Here is a 27,456-nt window from a genome sequence, read left to right on the forward strand (position 1 = left end):
TGAGCATTAGTGTTCAAAGTGACAAAATTTTTACTGGACACAAGGCATGGGGGTAGTTGACAATTTCCTCAGAGACTTCAGGTCTTAGACTAATATTCCACTTCTCCCAGCGAAACTATGTATCGATTGAACTGATTTTAAATTAACTTCAATGACTCCGTGCAATATTGCAATTATCCAAGCACTTAGTTTCATGAGACGCTGCTGAGAATAATGTAGATTATGTAATATGTAGGAGTTGTGCTGTTAAAATGAATGTCTACAGCACTCTGTCATGATGGGATCACTGTAGACATATTGTGGCCAGAAGGCAAGGAGTAAGGTACTGCTAAATAGTATGTATTAAGCTCCAGAGACTAGTGCATAATTATTTAAAGTCATAAAAATCCCATCATTGCTAAAAGAGCATTTGGTATGCTCTCACTAGGGGAAAAAAAATTGAAAAAATATACAAACAAGTAGAGAACCTGTGGTGGACTCCTGCAATTTAGAAAATCACTTGAGTATATATTTGATCTCATCAGATCTGGCTGGACAACGCTGCCTGCTTTCACCGTGAGGCGCACTGGTGAACATGTAAACAAAGCACGGCCCCGGCTAGCTCTGCTGCAAGGGCAGCCAACAAGTTATAAGCCCTTCAAAATATGGATTGAAAAAACAAACTGATATTCCAAGTGACCTTCAGGCTGTACCTGTGTGAGTGCACATAGTTAATTGTGTGCATGTGTTGCCTGTTAATGTTTTCTTTAAAACCTTGTTGAATAATACTTGCAGACGCCATTAAGGAGAGCTGTGCAAGTTCATTGCCATAATTAGAGGGCCGAATGCAAGCCTTTTGGGGAGTTACCTTCCATGTTTGTTATTTAAGTGATGACTGGTTTTGCTAATTACAACTAAACCAGATTAATATTCCATTAGAGAGCCACACAGCTTAGCCAAGTGATAGAAAGATTAGAAAGTGACCTGCACTTGCAGTAAGGTAGTCAAACTAGTTGTTTTTGTTCTGCTATATTTGTCATTAATCTTGGGCTTGTGTTTTAATCTAGACTTTTGTTCTGACTAACTCTTCACTGTTTAGCATGTACTCTCAAATCTCTTCCCCTTCCCTGACTAACACTGGTGTGTTCGTTTCTCACTAAGGCTGGAGTGTTTGCAACTGAGATGATTTTAATAAATGTATCCAAAGTAAATTCAGTCTAGTGAAAAGAGTGATAGGGCAAGGAATGCATAGGTTAACTGATAACTTACTCTACTGCAGTTCTATAGTATATCAAAATTTGCAGCTGACTTGGACAATAAGAATGAGACTGTTGGAAAGACTCTATTAGATTATTCTAGAAAGGCCTCTCTGGGCTCAGTATTTTGAAAATAATCTCTCAGTATTGTTTTAATCATTGAAGCTCTTTGAGAACAGGCTTCTTGGAGGCGTTATGTTGGAAGTTGTCTTTAATATTGAAGATCACCAAACTCAGAGCTAGAAATGCAAAGTTATCTTCTGAAATGACAAAGAAAATGCATTGTTTGTGGCTGGATGTGCTAATTTCCCTTTTGCTGCATACTAGAGAGTCCATTTTCCAGCATCTGGTTTCCTGCTCCCTTTGGCAACTGGAAAGAGTGGAAAGCCATGTCTGGACCCAGCTTCTAGGCACTACAGAACTCCATCTTAGGATCGTACTTTTGATAATAACTGTATTTAAACAAGATGGAGCTCTTTACATGACAATGAATCAGAACAGCAGATTTTCATCAGTGAGAAATGGCCTGTTTCACAAAGCCACAGATGCTTGTCAGAGAACTGATTGTGATGAGTGTTATGATCTCTGCAAGTTTCCTTCTATGCCCTAAAAGACCCATGTAAGACCAAAAAGAACCTTAATTTTTGTGGGGTTTTTTGAAACGCTCTTTTTTATATTCAGACACATCCTTTTTGGGTTTTCTCTTAACCCTGCATTTCAAATATGTTCTGTAAAGGTTTGCAACCTTATCCCTCCCCTTCACATGCACACACACACCCCTCCCTGCTCTGGTATTTCACAGTACTAATTTTCAACCTTTATAGCCCTTTTATAGACTGAAAGACCTTTTATAGAATGAAAGGCCATTACAAGCCCAGGCACCAAAGCTTGTCCAGAATCTATCTCATCTTGCTGCCTTCTAGCAAGTTAGCACTTTGAAAGTCCAGTTGCATTTAAAAAATTCACAACTTGCAAAAAAACTACAACAGTAAATTTGTGAATGCAAGTACAAACTAATATTACTGTTGGCCAGAAGCTGAGTGTCTAATGATGGGGTGAACCTGAGGGAGTATGACATTAGGGTATCCTTTTAGAGTTCCCTTCTGTAACCAAAGGCTTTGCAGTTGCAGATGGACTTCAGTAGGAGGAATGAAGTCTAAGCTTTGAACAAGAGAAGGAAAAAATGGTGGGACAGAACCATGTCATCTTGTATTGCTTATAATTCATTAACACAGCTATGTGAACAGTAATGGGATCCTTGCTTAGCACTGGGTTTGATGAAAATCTGATTGGACATAAAGCTATCAAAGTCAAGCTTCTTTAAAGATCACAGTTCACTGAGCAACTTAAAAGCTTCAATAAAACAAAGCACATGCAGCCCTCTATTCTGGTGTTCTGCACAAGATAAGCTTCAAATAGTCTCTGCAGAAATAATGGCTTATTATAACAACTATTCACATCTAGTCACTGGACAATACTGTAGCTAAGGTAAAATGCAAAATGCTGTATTTGTGGAGAGAAAACTTTACAATTAGCTTTGTCAAGTCAGCTGGTTCAGAGCCTCATTAAAGGAAAGTGTATGTCCAAAGAAAGGTTCAGCTCCCACACGTAGATATTGAGGGCTTATGTATGTTTGTTCTGACAGAAAGCTGAATGACCAAGTCTGGGAAGTGTGTGAGTCTTGGCATGGCATTGCTTTTGCTTAGGTAGGTGAAAGTGCAAACTGAAAAGACATGATTTCCAGAACATCTAGAACACAGAGCAAATGCTTGAATTCAGAGCACAGTATGGTACATGCAGATTGTAATTAATTGTCAAATACTTACAGGCCCAAAGACCTACTAATGTTTTGCTGATTTACAATTAAACTATTAGATAAAATACAGTGTAGCTTAATATATGTGATAAACAGTAGTGTCTGTTTATGACATGTGAGAAGTCACCTGAGCAACTGGAACATATTAATCTACAGTATCTGCTGCCATGGCTCACAGCTGCATGAATTTTATCAAGGTCAGACTGAGATAGTCAATTCACAACCGGGACTTTAAAAGTGCAAGTGGCCAAAAGGATGTGTTTGATGCTTTGTAACTTTCAAACCTGTTGAGAGTTCCAACCTACACATCTAGGTGAATAATTAGATGAGAATAGTTAACAGAAGTGGTGCAAAGGTGAATTACACTTCATATGCAGATATCAAGCTAGGAAAGCACTGAATAATATTCTGTCAGGTTTAGGAGGAGGAGGACACATCAGTCTGAGGATCTCCAGAAAAGATAGACATTGCAATATAGATGAGCATGGGAGCTTCTTTTGCTTTCACTGCTTAGGAAACTGCAGCAATGAGAACATGTCTGGTTCTCATTTTCTCATTCTCTCTCATGAGAACACGGTTCACAGAGAGGGGTTGTTGGTTAGCACAATGTACATGGGGTTAGAACCTGTAGGCATTGCCTTGGGCTCTGCTGTTGACTTCCCATACAACTGTAAAACCCATTGGCCCCTGTGTTCTTACTGAGGAATAAAACCTACTTTTTGCATACTTGTAAACCCAGTAGCAAGTGGAAAAAAAACAAAAAAAAAAAGAGTGAACCTACCTTTTTGGTGACAAAATCTGGAAAATTTGAAACCTGATGTTGCAGGGAGGTGAGAAAACTGCATAGACTTTTGCTCATATTCCATCAGTCAGGATTCAGTTTTATTTCTCTTGAAATCAAGGAAGTATATCCACACTTTCATAAGTGCATATAGATAGGGTCCACCATTATTATTTATAAGTAATTCAGAACGGCAAAGTCTAATTTATCTTTCTTATACACAATTTTAATCCAAAGAGTCTCAGATCCTGTTGTTCTATAATTAATTTATTTTTATGCTTCTTTGTTATGGTTTTGTGCAGTTTGGGCAAAAGCGTTACATTGACATATTTGCCACTGCTGTGGTAGGTATAATACTTCCCTTCACTACATGTGGACATCAAAGTTTGTGCCATTGTAGCCAGAAGGGAATGACTGTTGTCTGGATGGATGGCAATATTAGATACCAGGCAGAGAAATAAAAGGTCTTTTATAGATGTACACAATTCTTTTCAAGCAATTTTGTTGCTCTATTACTTGATTTCGTGTTCAATTTAAAGTCTTCAGTCATGCTGGCAACTTTTATGTATGTTCAGAATGTACAGTAATGCCCTTGTAGTTTTGCTATCAGTTTAACAAATGTTTTAACTTCAACAACAGTTGATTATCTTCTAGTACCGTATCATTGGTTACGATTCGATAATACTGTTTCAGATTCCAGAAGGTATCATTTAAATACTCTTGTTGGAGGAAAGAACAAGTATGAAATACACAAAAAATCACCAAAGAACTAGCAGACTACGTTTTCTGGTAATCCCCCTGGAAGTCTGAGAAGAAAAGATAAGATCAAAAGGGCTGGGAGACCAAACTAGTCTTTAGCCTTTTCTCTAGGGTGACCTAATCTCCACAGCTCAAGGTTCAGTGCAGTGGTGCGGCAAGAGGGAGTTGGTGCTGGAGTGGTAAAGGCAGGCAGTCGTATTGTGAGGTTTGAACAGGCTAACTATGTGTGGTTGGCAAATGCAAGAATCTAGCAAGGAAAAAAAAAAAGAAATTATACTTGTATTCTTCAACATAAACACACAAAGCTGTATTAAAAGACCTTTTCTTGTACATCTCCCCCAGCCAGGCTTGCTTCTTCATTACTTTTTTACAAATATACTGAGGATAACTAGCCATTTGTAACAAATTTGCTACCTGATAAAAAGCTGTTTCCGTTGAAATAATTGAATAAACTACATTTTTCAGCAAAGGGAAGAGCATACTAACAGTAGAGAAATATATTTAAATGCCAACATATATTAACAGATATTAATAATTTAATCTTAATAGAGAGAAGCATAATGGAGAGAAAACCTTAAATGCAGCATTTTAAATGCAAGCCACCAAGTCAGAGTAAGTCTGTAACTTGCATTTGTCTCAAAGAAGATTGCTAGCCCCTGCAATTCTGGATACCATCAGTTATGTTAAATTGTAAAACTCAATAGACTAGAAAATTAGGAATATATTTTTTATTTAAACTTAAATGTATATTCATCTACATTATTCTCCAGTAAATGAAAGGATAGTTTGTATCTCATACAAATCTGTCCAGGTTGAACATGAGCTTTTATTTAGAAAGGAATGGCTGCTATATTATGTGATGTATTTAAAGAAGGCCTCTAGTTCAGGTATGCAATGATTTTATCTAATCAGCACCCTTGCCTGGTGCCTGCCTGCCCTCCTCAGCTTCCTCAAGCTCCTAAAGGTACCCGAGCAATTCTGGAACTGTGCCAGAGCTGAAGCTGGGGATGCCATGGAATGACATGATGGACCACATGCACAATCCCTGGTCACACAAGGACCAGACCCATAAACTTTTATAAGCAGGACCCAATGGCAATAAAATCGCACCTTTTCTTACTGCCTCCTTAATTCCTTTCAAAAGCATGAGAAGATGTCAGAAAAAATTAAAAAAAAAAATTTACTTGTCATATGAGGAGACAAATCAGAATTAAAGAAGTCAATCTCAGTGTAAGCATCATAGAGATAAGACTTGAACTAATATTTTGGAATGAGATGACTAGAAATAGGGTGGAGACAAAAAAGTGATTAAGACTGGAGCCCCTTCAAAGAGGGGAGAGGCAGTGGAAGCTTTTGGGGACTAGAAGGAAGAAATATGTCATGGGGAGTGTGAGGGAAGACTTGATGTCATAAACCATGTTGTCACTCTAGATGTCATATTGCTACAGATGGAGTTGAGTTTTGACCAGTCAGAGTAGTTCAAGTGGGCTGTAAGAGGCAGCTTTCTGCTTTTGCAGAGGAGCTCAGGAACCCCTTAAAACACAGTGGTGAGAGAAGTAATCACCAATCACACCCAACCAGTTCAGTAAGCTCTGAATAGAAAATGTATTTATGCTTTGATTTCACACATGTCTAAAGAGCAGTGCTCAATTTTCTACAGAAGGAAGTAGCCTAAAGTTAATTCCTGCTTCTTCAGAAGTTCTCCATAGGCAAAGCCTCCCCTCCCCAGCATGACTTCAGGTCAAGTGACTTTATCATATAACTACCATTTGCCAGGGAGTTAATTTCTTTCTAACACATATTTTTAGTTATGCCCAGTCCAGGACTACCTTCACGGGCAGCTAGAACAGAAGCCCCTTCAAACAGTACCAAGCTTTGACTGACAGGAGTAACATTCTTGGATTTATATTAACAATCACATGAGCAATAGAACAGGAATTTGCAAGAGTTTTTGTTTGGGGTTTTGGGTTTGGTTTTTTTTAGGATTACATTAGATTAGTATAAAGCAGATGGCAGGGCAGATAATGGGCTGGAAGCAGACAGCAGTAGAGTTCAGTGGACCTGTTATCTTTAGGATAAGAACAAGACTAAGGATAGCTTTGACTGACAGGGAAGAGGCAGTGGTTAGATCTCTGTTGTGATGAGCCTAGGTTTGGGAACAGGGATAGATGTGGGATGAGGTGAGTGGGTAGAACAGAGAGAAAAAGAACGAGCATAGAACCCAAAGCCAAGTTATCATGTCCACTCTGACACAGAACACATATGTTCTTCTGTGATCTCCACTCACCTTGCTGAGCTATCATAGAAGCCTTGGAGCTCTCCTTCACTCTCTTTTCTAGCACAGTGCTTCAGGAAGTGGGATGAATTAATGATCTTGTTACTACAAAAAAGCAAGACATGACATTTTGGTGTTAGACTTCATAAACCTAAAACTGGTGATGGGGATGAACATCTGTAAAAGATTCAGGAAAACCCTTGTCACAAGTTGCAAAATGTTTTAAGTCTTTGTGTTTCACTTGCAATCTGAGTACTAGGTAAGGGTCTTCCAGAAAGTGTTACTTAGTTCTCTTTTTTGGGTTAACATATACTCAATTAATAACTTCAAAAAGCAAAGAACTTCAGATATTACGGAATTAATATTTGGTTATTACTCTCCCATATCTTGTCAGTCTTGAAAACTTTACTTCATATTGAAGAACAAACTTGATTTGCTTCCTTTTATGCACTGTATGAGTTTTTCATCTTTATCTTTCTTCTCTATTCAGACTTTTATATTTTCACCAATGCCATGTGCTTCCTACACTATTGCAAATTACTCTGTTGCACTGTACCTTACTCTTCTGCTTTAGAAACAGGGATGCAGAGATGGAAGTGGTAGAAACTGAACTGAAAAAGTGAAGTGAATAATCTCCGGTGCAGAAGTGGTGCTATAGGCATTCATCCATCATTACCAGTTACAACCTTGGAGGGAAAGGTCTCTGTATAAAGCTCTATCATTATTAATACATTGTATCTAAGAGGGAAACAGAATTGATCAGAATGATCAGAATTCTAAGTAGCTTTGTTAAGCTTTTAGATTAATGAATTCTCCAAAGTGGGATTTTCTAAAAAGCCATTCAGCTACCTGTCATTTCTGATTCATTTCTGAAACACCATGGCAGGGACAAGCATGTGAGAATTATGTCTTTTAAATACAGAGAATGGGGGGGCAGGGAAAGCAAGTAAGTGTCTTGACTGTCACTGAAATGAACTTGGATTCTGGAATTGAGCTACTCAACAGTATAAAATTGCAATATTTTATTTCAAATAAAAAGAACCAGTCAGAGCCATGAGGTTTCCATGAAACTTTTCCAAGGCAGTAGTATCAGAACAATTCTAGATTTAATTGATTCACTGATTACTGAAAATACATTTTAAGTTCTTTATAACTAGTGCTAACCCAGAAAAGGCCTGTGTATAACTGGGGGGTTAATGCAAAGCATGGATTACTCAGAGATGGTATGGATGAGACCAGAGTGTTTTGTGGAGGAGGAAGGTTGAGCTGCATGGTTGCCAGAACCAAAGATAGTGCCCTGCTCCTCTTCAGTTCACTAATATGTGTGTAGTACGCATATAGCTAATGCCTCTGCAGAAAAGGCTGAGGTGTGGGTACTCTTCACACCTTCTGCCAGTAACTGTGGACATTAAAATCACAGCTTGATTTCTCTCAAATAGGCAATGAAAGAGAATAAAATCACTTCCTTAACAGAAGGAGAGGAGGTAAAACGCAATGGGAAATAGAGACATAAAAGAGAACTTAAGGAAAACTTACAGGAATTGGCAGCATTATTATCTCTAGATGCTAAGCACTTTGTTTCTACCCAGACTCTCTAGAGCTACCTTAAGTATCATGATTTTGGTGGCTAAAACCCAGGTGAGGTACCTATATACCTGAAGAACTTGTGTCTGCTTGCTTCCTGGTAAAGAAATATTTGCAGGCTGCTGAAATTTCTGTTGCCTTGAAAAGTGGGCCCCAGTTTCACATGACTAAAGAACCAGTCATACATTCAAGATGTGAAATATCTGTTCTGTCAGCAAATAGTGAAGTACTGGATTTAAAACACCTGACACATACAATTCTGTAATATTTTCTTGGGCTTAGGGGATATGAATAACTAAATGAGCTGGTGGAACCCCAGATGCCACATAATGCCAACAGGAATATCAACAGGGAGGACCTATTCTAAATGCTAATCTCAGCAATTACTGGCTCTGGGGCTCTGCTTCTGGGACATAACCAGCTGCAAAATTCACTGATCTCAAAGTTTGACTAAGGGCATCACTGAGTGACTTTGATGCAGTCCTCTGTATGCACCTCAGAGCCCTTATATTCTCTTCTTTCCAAAATTCAGGGCTGGCATAGGAGCAACTACTTTTAGTTAGCCAGCCAAAGATTTTTCAATCCTCTCTTACATTCATAAGTTTAAACACATTTAGGATAATTGTATCAGCCTTAGTAGCTTAGATTACTCTCGGAGTATCACAGATTGAGAGACCATCAGTCAGAATAGCCGACACATCCTGACACACTGAACACTCATTTTACAATGGTTACCATTATCATTGTGTGTATTCTAGAGATTACATATTGCATATAAAAAATCTTTAAGTGTCTGTCCAACACAAATAGTCTTTACACAGAAGGGTAAGGTAATCTGGCCCAATCACTCCTAGTCATGTCTTGTAGCTTTCTACTGGAACAGAATTAACAAATTCAGTCTCCTAGTGCCTTTGTGCATGTGTGAAAATTTGTGCCAAAATTGCTTGTATATAAATGATTGGAAAAATGTAATATTTGAAAGAAAACAAGATTATAATATTTTTAAAATACAGAATGGTTTGAACTCTGTGAAATTTTAAGTTTTCAAATTTAATGAAATATATTTTTGACCAGAGAGCAATACTTTTGTCTATTTAGTTGCACATACCTTACAATCTTTATGAGATTTATTTGAGCACTTTTTATCTTCATTTATCTTTTATTTTCTAATCTTTATTTAAAGTTGTAACAATAAATAACTAACAATAAATAAAACAGCAGCTCTGGTTACCATGCATGCAAAGTCAAAGCAGATTGCTTCTGTGTAGTAAATGAGCGCTCATACATTATTTAAAAGAAATTAATAACTTTTACTTACATAAAAATTCAGTAGCTTAACTTTTGGGGAGACCATACTTCTTTGATGGCTGAAGCATGGTGTTGTTGAAAGTTAAGCAGAAAAATATGTCTAGTGAAAATGTCAGTCTGAGGGATTGAGGGATATTTGTTTGAACCTCCCCACCATTCAGTGCTGCTAGGAAGAAAACACCTAAGCAAGCAACATCTTTCTTATCTGAAATCTAAATGACTTGGATGTTGGCTTAAGAAAATTTTCCTTAAGTTGTGTGCTGTCCCAAAACACAGGTGCCGCATGGATGGTAAAACAGTTGTGCTTTCTAGAGGCATCATTTGTACTTTCTGGTGGCTCAGACAGTCACTGTACATCTTGTTCCTGTGCTTCCTCTGACTGAAACACTCCAAATGATTTATTTTACGGAAGAATCTGTATTACCAATGTAGTAAAGAAGTAGTGATACTCAATCTAGGCAGTTAATAGTTTTGAGAATCACAAGACACAGCGAAAGATGGGGATTGAATAAAAGGAGAAAAGAATGAAATGATAAAATTAGCAGGTTTTGCTTTGTGCGTAGCTGTCTTCACTTTCTACCAAAGCTGTTATTTCCATGTCTCTGCAGACTGAGGTGACATACACCGTGAATCTTGTATGTCATCCTGACTAGACTTTGGAGGAGGCCCCGCACTGACTCATGCCTAGGAAGTTTTATGAGAGACTAGATCTATTTTTATTTCCTAAAGATAAAATGTAGAGAAACTAATGTGTCTGTGAGAGCCAGAGAAGTCATGTAGTAAGCATGAAACATGACACAGTTATTAGTTTGGATTTTTGGGTTTTTTTACCAAAATGTATATCTTGTCAGTGTGCATACCTAGCATATAAATTTCACAGTTACAGGGAACTTAAATGTAGAAGTCAATGCAAACTTCAAACCTAAATGGCTCTGTGCAATTTAAAAATTCAAGTGCCAGCTGAAACCTTCCTAAGGATAACAGCATGAACAGAGCACCTGGAAGTTTCCTCGAGAGAGTGCATTAGCTATTTTGAAAGAAAATAAGATGTTCTTTCCTTGACAGCACCAGCCTCTATTTGTCCCATGTCTTGCAGCAAGCAGCACTGTGGAGGTCTGTATCTCAGGCTGTGGTACACCTACCAAAATGGACTGTGTGCAGCCAAACCCAATGAAATACTCTGAAGGAGGGTGTTGTTAACCCTGTTGTGCTGCAGAGCAACATGGAGATAAAGTGTACATTCAGTGTTGGACTTGAATGTGAACACCTGATAATTGCTTCATGCTCTGAAAAAAAGTGGTGACTCTTTCTGTCCCCACTTTTACCGCCAGAGGAATCAAAGCTCTTGGCAGTCAATGAAGAGCAGAGAGTGCACTATGGCCATGAGGACCATGGTCTCACACTGCACAATTTCATTACTGGACAAGTGGATAAGACCAGGATGTCATCTCTGACTTATTCAGCTATACCATGATTATGAGTTATGCCAAGAATCTTTCTGCCTTTTATTTTAGGAAATAGAAAGCATAGAAGAATTTATAAAATCATGATGCAGCCTGAGAAAAGCTTTGACAGGACCTGCTGTGCAAATGAGCTTGAATTGAATAGTGGACCGCAGGCCACTGGCTTCTTTCTAGATTTCCAAGAATACAAAATCTCAGACTATAGTCATGCCTTTCTTATACATAAAAATTTTTTCTCTGTGTGTGAATTGCACCTATTCCAGACCTTATGCTCAGACAGTGTGGGCAGTGTGGGGTAGAAATTCTGCCCGGAAGAAAAGGTTGGGGTATTTTCTTAGCTTAACCTAAAGGTTTTGGATCTGGTTTGAGACTTGGAACAAGAGTTGGGGAGATTAACTTGAGGACAAATTCAGGCAACAGTGCTAACACTCTTAACAATGCTACATTAATAGAGATGGGTAACATTTGTAGCTCTACCCTTGACATCCTATGCATCTAGTTCTTTTCAGGTTATGAAAGAGACATGTATCACATGATGGTTCATACTCTTCTAGAAATACATTCAGCTGACAGTTTACAGTTAGCAGCAGAACAGAAGAATGATTTGACAGATTAAGAGACAATATATAATGTAAATATTCTTTTTAAGAAGGACAAACAATGTGATTAGGTGGAAAGAGAATTATGTGGCATTTGAGTTCATAATGAAAACCAGCGAGATGTTATTAGCACTTTGATGCAAAGTTATCAAAGAGAGAGATGAAAATTAAGAACAAAAGATTAGAGTCACATGTCTTGTTTATACTAAAATCCCTCACATTTTTTCCATAAACAAGTGGTGTACAAGCGGCAAGCTTATAAAGCAAATATAGAAACAAATTAATTTTCATAAAGAAAGTACATTAATTGGGTTGTTTGAAAAGATAGCTCAATTAGTGATATAAAAATGTCATACACATATGCATGCAACTTTATTTGCACAAGTGAAGAGTGAATTGCCTATAATGAAATTAATATTATGGGTGGGAAAATAAATTATGAAATATAGAATGAAGCAAAAGCTGGTAGAGGATTGAGTGGAAATTATTTTCTGTATCTTTTATCTGAATTCAAAGCAGTATCTTTTTTTCAATGGTAGAACCAGCTGCAGTTTGTAACATGTCACCTCAAGCCATAAGAATGGTGGCCTAGGTGGTATTTGGCTTAAAATTGTTTTTCAGCATTTGTTTATCTCACAGCAAATTGTGAGTTAATTCTTTTTTCCTCTGAATTCAGTACAAAGGCTAACATAGAGCAATGTCCTATTTCTCATGCTTTTGTTCTGTCTTTCATTCTGTTCTTAGTCTAACAACAAAGTTGTTGTGTTGTTGGGTTGTTTTTTTTTTTTTAATAAATAAGCACTTTTATTTGACAGTTCTTATCTAGAGATAAATACAGTCCAAGGAAACAGATGTCTCTTCAACTTCTGTTGAGATCAAAGTAAAGGTGACTGTATAACCCCTTTTAGTTCATTTGGGTTAAAAGCCAGTAGCAGGCAGCTGTCTTTCCCTTTGGTGTCTGCTACAGGAGGATGGAAGGAGACATTGTAAGTCAAGAGTTGCCAGCAGTGTAGGGCTGTAGCAGAATGTAACACGTACTGCATGGCTCACACAGTACTCTGATCAAACAACAGTTGTACACACTGCTTCAAGGAGAGTAAACTCCAGGACTGTATTGTTCAGCAGCTAAAGGTATCTTTTCCCTTCACAATACAGCTAGTGTATTGATTTTTTTTCATGCCATTCACACAAGGAATAGTAACAGCATGAAAGATACCATGCTAGAGCATGTTACTTGCCTGTTTGAGTTTCTGTGTGTTCTCTGCTAGCAGCCAGAACCAGAAACTTTGGAGGAAATTCTGCAGAGAATTCTTCTGAGGAGGAATAAACAGTTTTGTCTACCTTTAACAAACATGGTTTTATAACTGATTGATGAAGATATTTTATTTAAGTTTTCTTTTTTATAAACCAACTGTGTTTATTTTTTCTAATTTAACAGATTATCTTTTCTAATTTAATACAGTGGTTTCATTAGCTATAAAAATGTCTAATGCTTTAGAATTTGATGGCTTTCATGTCTTTTTCCATTTGTTTTAATCTAGTTATCATAGGCAGACATGAAATGTAACACCCCCTCATTAAAATAAATGTAATGTTGTGACATAAACTGACAGAAGCAAGTAAGTCCCAAGATAGTGTTCTTCTCAGCCTTCTCTCTTTCATACTGCCAAGATATGATATAAAACTAGATTCCTCACTCACAGTGTATAGAAGCAGCAGGGTTAACACAAAGAGAAGTCAGAAGAGTTTTTATATTTTTATATTTTTCAACCTGGAACTCCATGAATACTCCTAACACATTGTTTCAGGATACCTAGAGGGCTATAAATTATTGTGATTAGGGTGACAGAATGGGTTCTTTAATGTTGCCTGGAGAAAGGCCCCTGTTAGAGGTAGCATTTTAAAATGGTGGCAGAGTAACCAAACAACAAAAAGACACCAAAATCAGAAAGAAATCAGAAAAAAAGATATTTATACCTTTTTAATCTCTTGTTATGTTTTGTGTTGTTAATATCACTACCTAGCACTTTGTTATACTTAAAATGTACTTTTTTAATAGTCATGGCAAACTCTGAAAACCAGTATTTTGTTTTTTTCTGATGGTATCACACAGAAGACCATTTTATTGTGCCTCCCATTGTAAGAGAAATGCATAGCTGTATAGCAGAAATAAATTATTACTATTTGACAAAAAGCATCATTTCTAGATACCAAGCATATAGACAAATATCGTGTCCCAAAAGAATTCTCAATCTCAAACATGTCACTGAACGTAAAAAGTACATTTGTGTAGAGCTTGTGCTGTGATATTTACCTATGACATTTCCCTGGCAAATTGAGTTGGAATATATTTTCCAAAGGAGGGTAGTATTTCAGTTTTGTTTGATGTGTAAACATACTGACATAAAACATATCCACTTCAATTTTAATCAAGGTTCATGTCCTAGTGTCTGACTGCGTTTGCAGGAAACAAGTTGTACAGAAATTCAGAGCTTCAGAATATGGTGTATGTGTGGAGTTTGGGGGCAGACAGGCATGTTACAAATGCTGGTGATTAGGAAAGTGTAAAGGACAGTTTTAAACATCCTGGGATCTAAAATCAAGATGTATCTGCATTGGATGTTAGAGGATTCTGTTAAGTATCGAACAGAAAAGGAAAACCTAGGTGGTTTAGTGAATAATTGATGCTAGGCCTTTGTAATTTACTTTTATCACAGGAAAATGACAGTAAGTCACTGTATAGGCAAGGTCCCTGGGAGGATTTAGGAAGGGATACCCAGCAAAACTGGGGTTCCAGCTACAAACAACTTACTTCAACTTTGCAGATCTTCGTCACAAGTTATAAAGCTAATTATAACCTTGACAAAATACAGGAAATTAAATCAAGACTTTGGATTGGCTGCCAGAGCAGGCAATTAAATCCCTAAAAATGCTTGTGGCAGCAGCTTTTCTCAAACTCATCTTCCCAGCAGACATTGCCAAAGAGTGATGGGTTTTCATGTTAATTTTAAACAAGCAGGTTATAATACACATAATGACACTCCAAACACAAATAATTCAAAATTTAGACTGTTTGTTTCCAGGGATGGGGCACCTAATGACCTCTCTGTTCTGCTTTAGCAAGTTCCCCTTAGTCTGAATAACATCATGTCTGACCTCTTGTCCTTTTTTTCTGAAATGTTCAATATTTCCTGGATTTGTATTGAGAGTTTGGGTAGTTTGAGTTGCCCTGCCTGTTACCTGAGCTCAATACATAAATATAAGCTAAAAAAGGCAAAGCCTCACACAATGTAAAATGTTGAAATTCTTCATTCAATTCCAGTTTAGGAAAGGTGAGCTTTAGAGGACCAAAGCTTAGACCTGGGTTTAACATTCTACTTCTCAAAGCTTAAAATTCAAGTATGTGTTCCTCTCCTTCCTCATTGCCAGCAGGGCACCCCATGGGAGCTATTCTATCCTATGCTATCCCAAGTTAACAGGGTCTGTGTGAGATGGTGTGTGCTGTTGCAGTTTCAGCTAAACATGGAAGATTAATGGGGTTTGTGAGGAGACTTCATAAGCGAAAGTATGGCTTTATCATTTTGACTGTGTCTGAGAAGAGAGTAGGGGGTGTTTGTTCTGGCGGCCTGTCCCCATTCATCACTAGTACTATGGCTTTGTTATGACACTTCAGTACGATTGTGCAAGATGGTATCCTACATTTTAGTGCAAGAGGTGGCTGGCTGTGCTACTCCCTCCTCTCATGGCCTTGGCAGATGCCTGTTCTTACCAGAAGGATCAGTCCTGAGTGAACGGAGGCTCCTGCTGGCAGCTCTGGGGAAGATGGTGTAGCTGGAGAGAAGGAAAAGCTGAGAACATCTGTTTGCACTTACCCTACTGACCATCTCAAATCTGGTCTCCCTGGGGCAGCAGCCTAACCCCATCCAGGGGCACCAGGGGCACTGCAGTGAGCTGCAACATTCACTGTGCCATAGCTGTTCATCAGATCTAAGCACTATCTCTAATCACAAACTCAGTTCCAGAGCTCTGTGTTTATGATATTAAAAAAAACCGGAATAGTTGTTCAATACCACAGAGCAAACACAAGGTAGTAGCAGCACCATATCTTGCTGGGATGACCCCTTTTTCTGGAGCAGGAAGCCACAAGGCGGCATTGAAGCATCACTTTCCCAGGAGGAGCAGCCAAGGTGCAGATAAATGGGGCCAAAACCCTCCAACCTTTTTCCCACTCCATCATGGGCAAGTTTTGCATGTCAGCTGGAAGCTGTATGCTCTGATAGTATTACAGTTCTTCACTGGAAATATAAATGAGCCAAACCCCGAAATGCTGAGTGTTTGAAGTGGCTTGGCTTTTAGTGTTGGGGTTTGAGTTGTTTTTGTTTTTTTTTTTTTAACATTTGCAAATCTGTGTGCTTGTTTCTGCTTGATGGAACCCTAGGCAGCCCCAAGGAAAGTTGCTTTAATATCCTTCCAACTAGATTGCAGCCAGAAACTCCAGGTTATGCTTTGAGTGCCTTGTGCCTATGCATTCCCAACCTAAATCCCACATCAGGCATGTTCAGATAAGTTTGGAAAGGCTTTGCAGTGAGTGACTCATCAACCCTTTCTGTGCTTAGCAGGATAGAAATTCAGGTCCTTCAGAGGTTTTCTCTTTACAAGGTTTATGTAAAGCTTCATCTCAGAGCTGAAAAGATTTAGGAAAAAAGTTGAGAACAGCAAATCCCTCTGTGCTGCATTCATTGATAGAACATTGTTTTCCTCCTACTGACTGAAGCTTGATTCAAACCTGATTATTGAATTAAATGTACATTTTGTATTCATCAAACAGGTTCTGATAATGGATGCCTTCATGTTAAATTTCCTAATTTTAAACAAACTAGGACAAATTCTCCACAGTGAAAACTGAAGCCTTTACTTGAAAACAGAGATCAAATACTTCAGACGGAAGATTCCAAGTGAGAAAACAATGAAGACATACTTGGTAAGAAGTAAGAACAGTCCTTCTGGACTAAACTGACCACAAGCTTTTAAAATTTAAGTTTAAATGATGGAGATCAACTTAAATTAATTCCTTGAATTGTTTAACACATCATATAAAATAATAATCAAATAAATTAATTCCAGAAGCTGGAGAAAGAAAGAAATGAAATGAAAAATTTGCAAGGATACATTTTTCACATTTGAGCTGAACTTGGATGTTGCAAACCTATCCCAAGGCCAAAGAACTGATAGAGCCCAAAGACGTTTTTGGAAATTGTTGAACAATGGAACATGAGAAGTGCCCACATTTTGAAGCCTGAGCAGCCGTGCATGTAACCTCTGCAGGACCAGTGCTTCCAGACGCCTCAACAGGATGCATCTCCCAGTAAACTCCACAACAGTAACAAATCTTTGTGATTGTCATTCTTAAATTCTGAAGCATAGGGATTATCCTGAGCAACTTTCTTTGGCATCAGTTAATGCTTGTGAGCAGCTTCTCTTTCTCTCTTTCCATTTTTTTCTTTATTCTTTTTTTCCTTCTTTCTTTCTTATTTTCTTTCTGGCAAGTGTATATGAGGTGATAAGCAGCCTTCACTGCTTTAAGAGTGGAGAGAATGACAGGCAGAGAAGCACTGCCTTTATGTAAAGTTGCCTTTCATCCCAGCTGGGTTTTAGCTTGCAAAGCTGTATTTTTGAAAGGAAAGGTTGTCTGCCAGCTGACACTGATATTTTTATATATAGTGCATGCTAGAAAATAGGTCTTTCCACATTCCCTCCATTTTTCAAAACAGCTGTTAAGTCTGTCAGTTCTGGAATAAGGGATTAAAGAGAAATTGTGTGGGCCGATAGGGGCTATGGAATGTGTTGATTAACATTCCTGGTGAGTTCTGTCCATGAAGCAGGGACAACAGTATGGTCTAACCTTGACACTTCAGTCTCTAGCCATTTCAGCCTTAAGTATGGGTTCTGAGATTTAATCATTGCTGCTGATTATAGCTTTGTAATATAGTTATCAGCCCACAATAAGTGGAATAAACAGGCCACGTTCCCTTTCATGAGTTACCACACAGCCATCAGAAGAGAGCAACTTTCTGTGGCCAATGAGCTGAAAAAGATCAAAGCAAAGTCCTAGAAGCAAAGGCAGATAAGCCCTGTGATCCTCTCTCAAACCCAGTCCCTTTGTGTGGGTTTGAGATTCCTACAATTGACTTCCTCAGCAGGTCCATGGGGCCATTCTCCCGAGTAAAGACTAACCTCCACAGCCAGCACCCAGGTGCTGTGCTTGAAAGGACCAATTTAGGTCAGTTGAGAAAAAAAAAAACAACAAACTTTTACATGTGTACCTATTTTTGAGTCTAGCAATGATCTTCAAATAGCTGTGAAAGGCAGAGAAAGAAAAGCAGAGATCATGAAAAAGGAGACTGTAAATCTGCAGTTCTTTGGAAGTGCATCTGGCTTGCTCTGAGGGAAGGAGTGATGTGCTGGCTACAGATAGATTTGGGTTGTTTGCGGCAGAGGTTCTTAGCCTCTTTCATACCTGGAGACCTTTCTCCTGCCTAGCCAGGCTATATAACAATGTGAGCAGGAAGGTGCGATTATGACCAAGCTCCTTGTAATCTGGAGAACAGTGATTTTCAGTTTTAATCTGTTTTCCTTATTATTCAGAATATTTTGTTTGTTGAATGGTTTGTACAGAATTGGGGGTGTGAATGACTCCTTACAAGCTCATATAGAAAATCCTTCTTTGTCACAAATAATTTGCCTTGCAAGGAGCCAAATTATGGGGAAAAGACATGTAGAAGAGTTGTCAGTTTGCTGCTTGTAGGATTGTCATGGGGTCTTGTATGACATCTTTCATTAGTTCTCCCATGTCTGTAAGCTCAGACTCCTGACAAGAAAGGAAGTAAACTGCAGGTAAGGAAGAAGTCACATTTAGCTCGGAGGTTCTTGGTGATTCCTGTCAGGAATTGTTCATTGCTGCAGCTGCTGCAGTACTGGCAACAGTATATAATGTCAATTTTAGTTTATTGAAGTGGGATTGTAGTCCTAAATCATGCAAGAACAGGTTGTAAGAACAATAGAGCTGGCAGATGCCAAGCAGTGCTCTCCCATGAAAAGTATTTGAACATGCAGAAGAAAGGGCTGAGGTCTACAGAAAGCCAAGGGTAGACAGTGAGGCCAAATATGTCTCCTGAGAGCTCAGAGGATGGATAAGAAATGTGCCAAGGAGCTGAAACACCTGGGAGCAGGAAAGATGAAAGAAAGTAGTTGTCATCTGTGTGTCACTTGCTGCCACACAAAACCCCAGAGCTGCTTCTGGGGAGGGACTGAGCAGGAGAGAATGCACTGAGATGGGGAAACACAGAATGTAATTCAATGTTGGCTCATTGATTTGGGCTGGATGTTAAGGAGGTTGCCTACACCACAACCAAATGGACCTTCCCAAGGAAGGCACTGTGGAGTCCAAGGGGCTCAATGAGAGAGCAAGATGCAGCAGCCGTAGTTACCAGTGCAGGAGTGGATGGAAGGACAGTAGATGTTTTCATTACAAAGGCACCACTTTACCCGTTGATGGAATATTCTTTGTTTCTTAGATTTTTCTGTCATCCCATTAAAATCATGTGTTGCATGCATTCTTAGTTGGGGACCGGCTTTTCTATGAGATTATTTTAAAACAAAAATGCTAAGCATTACAAACTAATGTAAATGACAACAAAGCCTAGATTCCAGCATTCACATGTTACTGCCTACTTTAGGCGGTGAAATACTTCATATTTCATTTAACTACTAAAAATTGCTGTTAAAACAAGAATCTGGGGGCTTATAGTAAGGTAAGAATCTGTATCAGAAATATGTCAATTCAAATAGCTATGAAAATTGGACATGTTTAAAATCCATTCTGAATGCTTTGTGGTTTTTTGCTTCTATTGGGGAATTGATTTCTTTATTACATTGTCATCTTTTTGCACTTTTACTGCAGTACTTACATTAAGTGCCTTGCCTCTGTTATTTCTGGAAAGTTTCAGTCAATGACATGGAAATTATAGATTACTAGCTGCCTTTAAATGTTATTTGCCCCCCCCCCCCCAAAAAAAAAAAAAAAAAAAAAGGGGGAAAAATTATCCACAGGAAAATATTCCAGTTTTGTCAAGCTAAATCACATTTTCTGGATTACGGTGTCACACATACAACATATGTCACTTGTTTTGGAGTGAAATGCAGCTATGCAGAATCTTTGCACTGCAGTTAACTGTCTTTAGCAGGAAGCAGTAGATGGCAAGGTCTATCTTAGGCAAATGCAGAAAAATGAAGAAGCCTCACAAGTATAAGACTGCAAAGGAAGGCTTGACATAATCTTCACAGGAGGACCAGCTGTTCATAAAATCCTCTTCCCTTAGGTGGCTTATGAAAGTCTGCTTACCTACAGATTGATCAGTGGTCTCATAATTTAACAGATGATCAGTAATGGAATTTGTAGCAATAACTGAAGACTGATTACTCCTGTGCCAGCTGAGAAGCCTTAGGGCATTTGAGACATCAATATCAGTAATTGTGTCCCACAAGTCTTTCAGAAGACACATGCCCTTCTGGAACAACAGCTGAAGACCAGGTGAGAAACCCTAGGGATCTTTAATGATAAAGGGTTATCTTTGGGCAACTGAATTGTGCCTAGTGGTATTGTTATGGACAATATTGTGTATTTTTACTGCAGGAAGGTGATATATATGCAAAGATATTCCTGTGTGTGTGAGGAAGATGGCACAGCCCTAACTGTTGCTTTCATCTGTTCGGAATTCTAAACAGAGGTTGAAATCTGAGGATGACTCTAAAAGCCACATTGCAAGTAGAGAAGTTCATTTTATTTGGCTTAAGGGGAGAAGAAAAATCCCAAATTTACAATGCAGCACATGCTGTTGTCTCTGTGCCTAGGTTTTTCTCTTTGGACACAGTAGATCCTAATGACCGTTAGATCAGCTTTTTAATACTTCATCACACAGAGTTCAAGCAGAATCAAATGAATGGCTCTACAGGCCCATGGGTGCTGCTTCCTCTGGAATGACATTTGCTAGCATAGCAGTTCTCCAGTGCACCCTGAGTAAGACAGAGGACAGGTGCTGTGTGATCTGGATTTGTTTAGCTCTAGTAAAAGCATTCATATAAAAAAACAAACATGCTGAAAATCCATACTCTGGTTTACTTACCAGTTAGTTTGTTCAAAGGCTGTATTGGGAAGTGCCTGTTGGTTGAGAACCTCCCAGACATAAAACATTCTGTGTACTCTAGGAGTGATGACAGCCAGTCGTGGTACTGCTATTACATATGTAAGACTTCAGCTAATACAGGTACTCCCAAAGTGTTCATATATATATATATGTATGTTCACCAAAGTACTTAACATTGCAAGATATCTAACTGAACACATATGGAAAGGAGAAAATAGAAACTATTAAGCCCAGATGAAATACCAGAAGGAGCTGTTTTGGCAATCTGTTTTCCCTTTATCGGAGAAGCAGAAGGCAAGTTTGGTAAGTTTGGCCAGCCAACATTGAGGCAGCTGCTGTCCTCTTTGGGATGTGAGGCCACCAGAGCAAGGTCATGCCTTTTCCAGCTGTTTGGTTGGTGTTTTGTTGTTTGTTTGTTGTTTTTTGTGTTTTGGTTTTGTTTGGTTTTTTTTTTAATAAACAGTGTTCCTGTTTTTCTGAGCCTTTGAATGGCTCATATAAGGTCTCATGGCTCATATAAGGTCTCATAGGTTCTTCAGGCAAAAAATGGGGTCTTATTCTTCATTATTACCAGGTTAAACCTATCTGAGATTGTCTGAAGTGAGCTGGGACACACACACATTGTCCTTCAGCCAGCTGAACACTGGAACAATGGCCTTCATCAAAGTGAGGGAAATAAATAACCTGGGGTAAGCAGGGTTTGTCTGCAGTCTGCACACCTAGCTACAAAACAATAGTCTATCTTTAGCCTGAATCTGTCATTAGCTGACAGAGAGGCAGAGACTTTCAGCATGTAGCAAACACATCCACCCTGGTCTGCAGAAAATCCACCACTTCCTTAAGTAGCTGACAGCTTTCTATCAAGAGATCTATACAAGGACAAAAAATATTCAAGTTTAAATGTACTTGTGTGCTTGACTGTATCATCATTCTCAGTCCATAGAACATGACTAAATTTTATGAAATACATAAAAACATTTCAATACTCAGAGTTTCATTACTAGTAATATCTGTTATTGAATAGATTAAGTTATCCAGTTTTTGATCACTTGATTAGCAAGTGGTCATTTAGATGAAAAAAAGAATATAAGAATTGCTAAAAGAAACAGTTTTGACAACTAGTTTTGAATTATAACAGTTGTCTCAAAAATTTGGGTTTTGATTGTTATAATGGATGCATTGCTAATAAAAGACAGTAGTTAGCCATGCAAGCAGTCACTGGACATGGCCATCAACAAGAGGTAGAAGAATAAGTTTTGTTAATAAGCTTTAGATTTTCATTTGTAGGTTAGGATGATGTAACTTACCAACCATGCCTTCTGCCCATACTTTTTTTCCATGCATTTGGGAACCAATTCCCAAGGTAACCACTGCTTAGATTTCACTTGGTCTTAGTTTCCAGAGACTTTATGGACTTTTCACTTACATTCTGTATGCAGGAAACAGAATTACATCACATTTAAAATAAGCACAGGAATTTTTGGTTTATCACTAACTAAATATTTGCTATCAGATATCTAAGTAGATAAGGTAGGTAAGGTTTTCCTATTTCAAAACATGTCTTTGTACTTAGGAGGAGCTCAAATGGGCAATCAGGAAATACACAATGTTAAGTAAAAATGCATTTTTGTCCACAGAAAAGGAACACATATTTATTGCACCAATACAAATTAAATATAACAATTTCTATAGTCAGGGGAAAATGTGTCCACTTTACTAGGTAGAGCAATTGCTGATCTTCTGGATACTTTGCAATCTGACTCTAGCTAGTTTGTGGATGACTGTTTTTTCACTTCTCTAATCCTATACACAAGTGAAGATAAAAAGAAATAAAAAAGAAATATGCTTTGAGATCATTAATGTATCAGAACTAGACATTACAGCCATGGTAAAATTTAAGAAACTTATACCCTATTATAAAAAAAACCCCAAAACCTAAAAGGAAAGACTATGGCCTGTCTTGAGGTCTCAGGGCTCAAGTGTTTTTTGGTGACACTGCTTGTTCGGATGCCAGCACTGCTCATCAGGAATTATGGTGCTCAGTGGTAGAACTGATAATCTGAGTAATGCATCTGAAGGAAGGCCAGATGGCCAAACGCTGCCCTTTATTTCTTTCTGAAAGGTTATGTGGCCCAAAAATAGATTAGTAACAGTGGCAGATGTGCAAGTCCTTCCTTAGCTAAACTATCCCAGCCATAATTATTTTCCCAGTCTTTTTGTTTTGTTGTTGTTCTTTGGCCTTTGTCTGCATTTCTGTGGAAGTAAGATGTGATGTGTGATGAAATGATCTATGATCATGGTATTCAAGATCCAATCAGACACAAAAAGAATCAGCAATATCTTAAACTGGAGTAAGTCTTGAGACCTCACCAGGTTAATGGATGTAAACTGTATATTAATTCTTGGGGTATTTATTCAAACCAAACATAGCAATATCAGTTTTGACATTAATTAAGAATATCATATAAACCCTAGTTATCTGGAATATTTTTATCACATTATGCCCTTTGGCTTCAACACTTTTAATGTAATTATCTTTATAATACTCCTGTGAGATAAGGAAGTATTGTCAGACAGCAATATCCAAGCTTTTAGAAAAGGATTGGTGGAGATCAGGGTATTGAAATTATATTTCATTAGACTCAGACTGGCATTCTAACTATGGAGGCCCTCCTTCTTTTCCATTCTTTCATCTTGTTCACTGAAGAAAATACTGATAATAATACAAACTGATTCCAGTGTATGGGAAGCTTTTTTTTGTTTAACATTAGGCTTTAGGTAACCATTTAAAAATGTGTGTTTAAAAATGTGCGTGCCCTAATGAGAAAGGAAAAACACCCTTTTTTTGTGACACTAAGGAAGAAATTGTAAAATGTAGACCTAAATAAGCTCCTAGAGTTAAAGGCTGTGTTCAAGGTCAGAATGGATGAGGCTCTGAGCAACCTAATCTAGTCGAAGGTGTCCCTACCCATGGCAGGGGGTTGGAATTAGATGGTCTTTAAAGTTCCCTTCCAACCCAAAACATTCTATGATTCTGCGATTCAATCATAAAGTAATACCTCATGGCTGGTAGTCATAATGTTTGGTCTTTGCTGTTAGGAGGAAACTAATACTGTAGTCTGTGGCAAAAATGCTTTTTTATATTCACAGGGTGTAGACCCAGAGCAGTTACATCGCTTTCCACAGAGTACACATAGCAGTGCAATTTGGGGCAATCAGTTATTAGGATCTGGAGTCACCCTTTAAACACTGCTTACTGATTAATATATCTATTTCTGTATTGCCTGCCTTACACATTTGAAGAATTAAAACTCAGTTAAAAGAATCAATAAAATCTATTTTCTGTTTTCTAAGGTTTGCTGGTCATGAATTAATTTGACAGTAATCTACATCAGAATAAGATTTTACTATAAGATTAGTTCTACTGAGACCATTTACTGTGGTGGTTACTTCAATTAAATACCAGGAATTCTGTTCTGGATAAATTACCACATTGCAACTAAGCACTATTGTTGCTGTTGTTATTAATTACATTGTGTCTTAGATTTTAATAACTCATTACAGATTAACAAAAATCCATATAAATCATAAAGGAGATGTGAATTCTGCTATTGCATTTACTGAAAACATTTTGATAGAACAACACAACAGTTCATGTATTATTACAGCCTAGTGGATCATTCTTATCCTTTTGGTGTCCATGTTATGTTTAACTTTTTCAATCTGCTTTCAGAATATTTATTATATAGGCAAAGTAGACCTAATTTTACAGACCTTTAAGTTGCCTTTTTTTTAAACCTTCCTTGTGGGAATACTTAGGATTAAGCCAGTCTATGAGTTTCCCATCTCAGGGCATTTCAGCAAGATTCAGTAACTCTTCACTTGCTGGCAACACAATTATCATCAATTGTACTAGCTGTAATTTTCCATTCAGATTAGCTGTCACCAGTATCTTACATATTCTAATATAAGTATTTCTATTAGTTTTGTTGCTAAACTGTAGAAAATACAAGAGCAAACAAACCAGTTTCCATTGCATTCCCTCCCTGCAAGCGTAGCTATAAGACTTCCCTGCAATCATTGTGATTTTGACTGTGATATAGGGGACTGATCATGAGAATCTCATAGAATATCAGGCATTTTTCTTCCAAAGATCTCAGATACTCTGAAGGATGATATGATAAGCGCCTTTTTAGAAATTTTTGTTAGAAAACCCCCACACCCAATTTCCCTTTGTGCTTTGGAATCAAGAGGAATTGTGGATACTCCCCAGCTATAACTGAAGTAAGATTCCAACAGGCACACACACAAAAGAAAAATACCTTAGGCTGTAAAATCTAAAAATATCAATTCTTTCAGTACTGTTCTACATCAAAGCTTACATTAGGCCACTAGTAACACAGACAGAAAGAGCAGATAGGGAATTGTTCAAGTAGGCTAACTACTTAGACAACTTTGTCATCAGTGCAGGTTTTTGTGTGACACACACTTTTCTGATTTAATAACTTACTGTAAATTTTGCTTGCATTTCAGAGTCTCATGCAAACTATACCATTGATCCTGCAATCAGATTAGTAAGGCCTGACTGTTAAACTAATTTGGAGCCCCATATGCTTTAATTAAATTCTGAACGTAATCTGTTTTGAAACACAAATAACATCTAAGCTATCTAAAGCTGGAATTGTATCTCTCACTAGAAATGCTATCCTTTAATTCAAAAAGCCCAATTCTCTGCTTTCAGCTACTGCTTTCCTTTAATTGTTTGAGATCAAGTGGTCAAGGTCTCCCTGCTGTCTTGATGCTTGACCAGTCTCTTTTGTGTATGCAGGATATCTGTCCACTTGCGATGTCTGCAGCTCTTAAAGTGAACGTTCACTGGGGATATACAAAGCATACAAAACCCTAGGGCACCAGTGATGCCTGAAAATACCTCTGATATATGTGGTGAATGAAAACCAGTGAAGTTCAAAATAAATAAAAAATTATAATGTTAACAGGAATCATCCTTTAACCATACTGAGAAAAAAAATAGTTTGTTTTGATGTTTTTTGGTTTGTTTGTTTGTTTGTTTTTTAATTAATGTGCAAGCAGAAAGAACTGTTGCTGGAGACAACCTAAACTCCCAGGGTTTGAAACAGTGTGTAGTCACTCACTTAACAAAAAAAATATTGGAATATGTTTGATAAGGTTTTGGCTGAGAAACTTATCTGTTGCAAGTTCTTCTGGGACATTCTGACTTGCAATGTGCTTCAATTGTAACCATCTCAGAGTTTTGGTACTTCTTTTTTGTAATTTTTACTAAAACAATATATGAAGTAGTTGCCTGAGAAAAGAAAGTTAAGAGACTGTGAGAACTGAAAGGATATGATATCAGAGTTTTGGGAGAAGGTTTAGAAATTCCTTATGAGTTTGCTTATAATGTCTGCTGTATCAAAGAGCCTTTTGTTTTTCAAATGCAAAAAAATGTTAATTTCTGGGTGAAAAAGTTGTTTCCTAACTTCCACTTCAAAAAATACCAGCATGAAAAGTAGGTTTCATCTTCCCAATGGCTATGGAGAAAGACGGCCCTCTAAGGACTACCGTCTCTCTCCAGAGATTATAGAGGAATTCCCAGTGTCTAGTTAGGACTAGATGCTTCTTTTGTAGATGGTTAAGTTAGATGAGATGAATTAAGCAGTACTGCTTTGTGGAGAAACATGGATTCAGGTACTATAAAAACCAAAAGGATTCTTGTGATCATCTGTGTTTGACCTTGTAGGCACAGAAATTCCTTGACCTAATTCCTGTTTGAGCCAGAACATATCTTTTATAATCTGTTCACAGATGGAGAACCAACCACATTCTTTGTATGTTTGGTTGTTTCACTGTTTAATTTCTATTGTTTTGAGTCTGCTGCTAGATTTACAGCCCAGCACCAGCCTCCAGTATTTTGACCTTGCATTCACCTATCAACTGAAGACCGTATTATCAAAAGTGTTCTCTCCATAAAAGTAATCACAAATTCATCACCTTATCTTTTCTTTTTCCCAGTCCTTTATGGTTTGTAGTGGGAGCCTGAGATTTCCTGGTTAAATCCAAAGTAAGGGTTCTGATTGATGAAGCCATGAAATAGTTGGTATTTTACTATTTCAGAGGGCTGTCTTCTTTTTATATCCTGCATATACAACTCCCAGAGGAAGCTCACAACAGAGGTCAGTGAGTGAGGGACTCAGTACTCTACACAAGCTTTATCTCTAGTCCAGCACAGCTCAGGTGCAGTTCCCTTCAGCGCAGAGTCCTCTGTTTACCCAAGCACACGCAGAGAAGACTGTTACAGGTCTTTGGTGTGTCAGGAAAGGGGTATTTGACAGTTTATTTAACTGGACTTCAAACTTCTATTGTAGGAATCCTGGAAACTTAGAGAGAGAGAGAGAGAGAGAGAGTGTCTGTGTCT

At 37.9% G+C, this 27,456-nt stretch overlaps 1 long non-coding RNA gene across 2 annotated transcripts in view; it reads left to right on the forward strand.

The window, feature by feature from the left end:
- LOC308061634 overlaps positions 1-27,456 on the forward strand; it is a 102,783-nt gene extending 75,327 nt beyond the window's left edge. For both annotated transcript variants that reach the window (XR_013927306.1, XR_013927307.1), the window contains exon 4: positions 16,649-27,456. This is a non-coding gene — a long non-coding RNA (uncharacterized lncRNA). The remainder of the gene's footprint in view (positions 1-16,648) is intronic.

Source organism: Falco punctatus, assembly GCF_963210335.1.
Source record: "Falco punctatus genome assembly, chromosome: 3".
Classification (NCBI taxonomy): domain Eukaryota; kingdom Metazoa; phylum Chordata; class Aves; order Falconiformes; family Falconidae; genus Falco; species Falco punctatus.